This window comes from Eurytemora carolleeae, unplaced genomic scaffold (assembly GCF_000591075.1).
Source record: "Eurytemora carolleeae unplaced genomic scaffold, Eaff_2.0 scaffold10, whole genome shotgun sequence".
Classification (NCBI taxonomy): domain Eukaryota; kingdom Metazoa; phylum Arthropoda; class Copepoda; order Calanoida; family Temoridae; genus Eurytemora; species Eurytemora carolleeae.
Window position 1 is genome coordinate 731511 of NW_019396179.1, and position 6163 is coordinate 737673.

The 6163-nt window shown below is 32.7% G+C and overlaps 1 long non-coding RNA gene across 1 annotated transcript; it reads right to left on the reverse strand.

The window, feature by feature from the left end:
• Positions 1-3256: 3256 nt before the first annotated feature.
• Positions 3257-5207, reverse strand: LOC111697358 (uncharacterized). Its single transcript, XR_002764271.1, has 3 exons — positions 4980-5207; positions 3715-4111; positions 3257-3394 (listed from the first exon to the last, which is right to left on the reverse strand). It is a non-coding gene; the product is annotated as an uncharacterized LOC111697358 (long non-coding RNA).
• Between the last annotated feature and the right edge of the window lie 956 nt (positions 5208-6163).

Below are 6163 nucleotides of genomic sequence, written 5' to 3' on the forward strand. Positions count from 1 at the left end.
CTTAGTCAATTATCAATCTGGATATGACTATCTGTATTCTCAGGTATCTGTTTCACAAGATACAACTAGATCTGAAACTCAAGGTTCCTCAATAATACCTTAGTCAATTATCAATCTGGATATGACTATCTGTAATCTCAGGTATCTGTTTCACAAGATACAACTCTATCTCAAACTCAAGGTTTCGCAATAATACACTAGGCAATATCAATCAGGATATGACTCTATCTGTATTCTTAGGAATCTATTTTGCAAGATATAACTTAATCTTGAATCAAAGGTCTCTCATTTTTGCTAAGAACGAGGAAACAGCATATTTTCACACCATAATCAAAGCGGAGTGTTATTCCAACTAAAGTGTATTTGGGTTATATAATACAAGTTAAGTTAATCAACATAATTTCAAGGTTTACGTAGTTATTTACAAACGCAATTAAGCTATACAGGTTTTACATAGTTGTTTACAGCGTAGTTAAGATACATCATGATACAAATTTTACATAGTTATTTACAAACGTAGATAATGAATAATGTACAGCATAGTTCTGGTTTATAGATATAGCATTACAACGATATTCATTACACGCTTAGCAGTAATTTTTATTTTTCCAACCTAAGAATAAATAGATATGAACAATAGCATCTGCATCATCATTCCTCAATATAACTTGTCAGAGAAAGTTGACACCTCTGCATGGAAAACAAATAATAACATGCGTAATATTGGTAGGGTTTCCACAAAACAGTCAATTCTCTTGCGCAACAACAAATTTATATTTTAATTCCTTGTCTACAACTGGGATTAGAATGCGTAGATCTAAAAGAGAGGAGCAGAAGACAAATGTATGATCAGCTAAAAAGAAGATAAAAAGTCAGAGAAAAAATAAACTGCATGTTTTTAAAATTTTGTTAAAAAAAAATATCTTTACTTGTACAGTGTTCATACTACATATAGAATAGTTTAAACAAACAAAAAAGATTATGTTTTGAGAATTCTGAGAATTTTGATGAAATAAAAGATGACAACAAAATCCGATACCCATAAACCTGGTGATTGTTGAATAGGAAGACGACATTTCATCAATATTATGTTTTTTTATGTTGTACAAACCAGTAGCTTGATTTTTATGTCCATATTGGACTAAATAAGATTGCATAACTTGAACATCTCTCTATTCCACTGGTTTCTGAACCACACTATACAGAGTTACCCTCTCATAGGATTAGACAGCAGACATGATTGTACGGAATCAACACTGATACAGCGTTTACACAGTTCAAGTACAGATTAAACTAGAGTTACTCTCATAGGATCAGACAGCAGACATGATTGTACGGAATCAACACTGATACAGCGTTTACACAGTCTATCACTTGGGGAAATATTTCACTTGGGGAAAATATGTCACTTGGGGAAAATATATCACTTGGGAAAAATATATCACTTGGGAAAATATATCACTTGGGAAAAATATATCACTTGGGAAAATATGTCACTTGGGGAAAATATGTCACTTGGGGAAAATATATCACTTGGGAAAAATATATCACTTGGGAAAAATATATCACTTGGGAAAATATGTCACTTGGGGGAAATTCTTTTTACATTATAATCAACATAAATTTTAACACTCGTAAACTTTTTTACATTTAGTAATCTCTCCTTTTTCATTTAACTCTAGTGTTTTGATAGGCTCTAAATCTTAAATTCATGAGAGTTATGAGCTCCGAAAACATTGAAAACTCTTAAATGTACTCTTTCGACGATAATAGCTAGGCCCTGGATCATTGAGCAATATGTTCTTCTAAGTTCCTTGGGATTCTTCTGTTTCATCAAATGCCAGGGCCCAAGGATTTTGCTAAAAACACAAAAAAATATTCTTAAGGTTTTCTGTGTCTGGAAAATAATAAAACAGAAATATCCGCAAAAATCATTGTTTTTCGGAGAACATTGAAAAAAATGGCGGCTCGATAAACAACATTTAAAAATATATATTTGTTACAATATTCCAGGGGCTCATTATTTTACTTTTAAGTCCAATATCTTTTGAGTTTTAATCACAAAATTTCTAATTAAAATATTATCTAATACAATCCCGCTGTGCGAAGGTGCATTTAATCTAACTTGTAACTCTATTGGCTCACTGTGCTGGGTTTAAAAGATTATATTTTGACAGGATTTTAGCAGGTGTGCAATGTGCATAATATTCTGCTGAAAACACACACTTCAAGCAAATTTTTCAAAAAGCGTTTTCATTTCAAACATTTGAATTTTCAGTCCTTGAAACTATTCCTTGAAATTATTTTGATTCTTGGATTAACAATGTCTTATTCCAAATATTATATAATATTCTTATTAACCGGCCCTTCCACGATTGTGTGTGGGGGGGGGGAGTGTATTCAACTACCCTCCGTTTTTCTAAATAACTTAAAAGCGGCTGACATTAAAACGCTAAAACTTTTTTACTTTGCAAAAAAATTATTTTGTTATGCATAGTGTCTGTTTAGGGTGGAGGACATTCAAACGGCGGGTCATTGTTACAAAAAAAAACATAAATGGCTAATAACTTTTTTATTAATTGGGCTACGGGGCTAACATTTAGAGATTCAAGATAAATATCCTCAGTTTTTCTAAAAATAACATTGATGTTACAGAAAATAACATTATTACGACAGCTTTTTAGCATTCCAATGTTCAAGGATTGAACATATTTCCTCAGAAAATTGTAAATAAAGAATTTCGCAATCATAATTATTATTTTCTCCCTCTGTTATACAGGGTGTCCCAAAAAACATGGGAATTCAGTGACGAATTCAATATCGTCTTTGTTATGAATAGCATTGTAATACCTAATTTGAAAAGCAATAATATTATTTATGTCTGCTAGAGTTTATTTTATGAAAACGGTAAATGACTGTAAAGATGTGTCTATAATGTCTCCGCACGATGAACAGTGAAGACGGACAAGTTTACTCTGTTTGTATACTGCAATTTTCTTGTTATACCAAGTACAACCGTATGCAGTCAAAACATAAACAAACAAATTGTAAACATAGCAGACGAAACTCTTACAGATTACAGCTTTCGCATTAGGTATCACTATAATAATTCAAAGAATTATTTTAAAAGACGATATCGAATTCGTCACTGAATTCCCATGTTTTTTGGGACACCCTGTACAAAAGTGCGGATTTAATCACCACAGAAAAAAGAATGAAATTTATAGAACTCAATATGTTTTAAGATAGAAAATCGAGAATATCTTCTTTAATGTTGGTCAAGTAAAGGTGAAAAATCTTACTTGTATGCCATGTTTCTTATCCAGTTGACATGTCGTGCTTCTACAAAATGGCTGCGATGTCGATCCAAGTCCTGAGCCACGTGACGGCAATCCTAACAAATTTCCGCCATTTTGAATTCTTGACAAACATTGGCGCCATTTTGCGTCACACACTAAATAGGCTGAAGTGGCTGTTCCAAAAGACTTTTTAGGTTCTTTAAAAGGGTTTGTTTTCTGGAAAATTGTTGAAAATGGATGAATTTTGCTTAAGTCAAAGATTTTTCTAGAGTTGGTCTTTAAGCATTAGGCAACCATTTAACGTTAAAATTATTTTCTCAGACTGACAGTTTTAAGATAAATTTACAGTTTTTTTTTGCTTCAACAACTTTTAAGTTTTAAGGATGCGTATGGGACATTCAATGTAATGTTTTACCTTGCAAACAACAAGCCTATCAACCCAACTGAACCTTCGAATTAATCGTTCCTCCATGAAGCGTTAGCTTTACCCAGTAAACCTGGTGACGTCAGCTTTAATATAGAAAAGATCTAAAAATTATGTATTCTTGTTTTTTTTAAGTTTTACAAATAAAACAAAGCAAAACCTAATGTAAAGTATTTTCTATTAATTCTCTTGAACTCTGTTAAAACAGGCTTTATTTTAACTAACGTAGACCTTCATAACCTGTAGTAGGACTCATACAAAAGTGGAATTTAAAATATTTAAAGAAATTAAAATTAAAACAAAAATCTAATTTTTTAAGCCTCTGACTACACATGGGTTCCCTCAAATAATTTCAGCCAATTTGTTCCAGCCATTGTGCCAGGTATAACTAACACACATATATAAATATATATATATATTATATATATATATATATATATATATATATATATAAGGGCGAAAAGCTTTATTATACAGAACACATTGTATACAGAAGTCTTTATTCCACTTTTTGTTTATTCCTTTGCACTCTCTGTTTTAATATTAATGGTGTCCTGTAGACGGATATATGAATGGTGTCCTGTAGACAAATGTATGAATAGTGTACACGGATATATGAATGGTGTCCTTACACGAATGTATGAATAGTGTCCTGTAGACGAATGTATGAATGGTGTCCTGTAGACGGTTATATGAATGATGTCCTGTAGACGGATACATGAATGGTGTCCTGTACACGGATATATAAATGCTGTCCTGTACACAAATATATGAATGGTGTCCTGTAGACGGATATATGAATGGTGTCCTGTAGACAAATGTATGAATGATGTCCTGTAGACGGATATTTGAATGCTGTCCTGTAGACGGATATATTAATGCTGTCCTGTAGACGAATATATGAATTCTGTCCTGCAGACGAATATATGAATAGTGTCCTGTAGACGAATGAATGAATAGTGACCTGTAGACGGATATATGAATGGTGTCCTGTAGACGAATATATGAATGCTGTTCTGTAGACGGACATATGAAAGCTGTCCTGCAGACGATTATATGAATAGTGTCCTGTAGACGAAATTATGAATAGTGTCCTGTAGACGGATATATGAATGGTGTCCTGTAGACGGATATATGAATGGTGTCCTGTAGACGGATCTATGAATGGTGTCCTGTAGACGGATATATGAATGGTGTCCTGTACACAGATACATGAATGGTGTCCTGTACACGGATATATGAATGGTGTCCTGTACACGGATATATGAATGCTGTCCTGTAGACGGATATATGAATGTTGTCCTGCAGGCGAATATATGAATAGTGTCCTGTAGACGGGAGAAAGTCAGATAGCAAACTGAAGAGGCGCCGTCTCAGGAATTTAATGTTTTGAAATATTCAAATCACGTGACACTTTTAGTTATATGCAATATCTTGGTTCGTATTTCTAGAACTAGAGGCATTACAAAATTATTGTAAATTAAGCAAAGAAATTCTCCTGTTAGAAAATGGACGGGCAAAATTTAGACAATCAAAACAAGCCTTTTAGTTCAATTTTTGCATATATCTTCTCTCTCGGGGTCAATATTTATCATAGTGTACGTAAACCAATAATTAAGAATAAAAAAATAATTATATTGTTAAGATTCGGTTCGGCACTTAAAATGAACCGGAACTTACAGTCCAACAGTTTAAAAGTTTTTTCACAAAGATTATTGAATGGTGGATGTAAAGAATAGATGTTTGTATCTGGCTGTAGGTCCAATCAAATCTCATGGACCCCATGACCGATTTACCTAAAATTTGGATTTGGGAACTCGGTATGAACCACGAGAAGATGCTTGGCTTGACTTTCCAGAGCAAGTTTAGAATTATCTAAGGTTTACACCTTCAAGTTACAAAGATATAAGGATTAGAAAATATAAAATTTGTGTTTATAACTCATTTCCTTTACAATTTTTGCATGAATTTGCATTGCTGGAAATAAAATTTTTTATTTTTTTCACCTTTACCTTTTACTCTATCAATAACACAGTTTTTTAACAACCACCACGGTCAGAGGCAAAAAAATTTGCCAAAAAAATATTTTTGTGCATTGGGTGTTTGCAATTTGGCGTTTTATTACATTTGACGTTTGTACCGACCCTTGCAAAGAACGAATAGAAGATTGATTATAAAAGAACGAAGATCATGTAATGTGGGTAACCCTGTATATTTATTTATAAAAGAAGAAAGATTATAAATGAACGAAGATCATGTTATGTGGGTAACCCTGTATATTTATGTTTGTTATCCTAAATATAATTGATTGTCCAGGTCGCCAAACTAATCAGAACTTTGGAAACAAAACTTTTATTTATCAAGGATAAAACAATACCTTACAAATATCTGATTATCAACCCCCCCCCCCCAAAGCTAGCGTTTATGTTTCAACCCCATG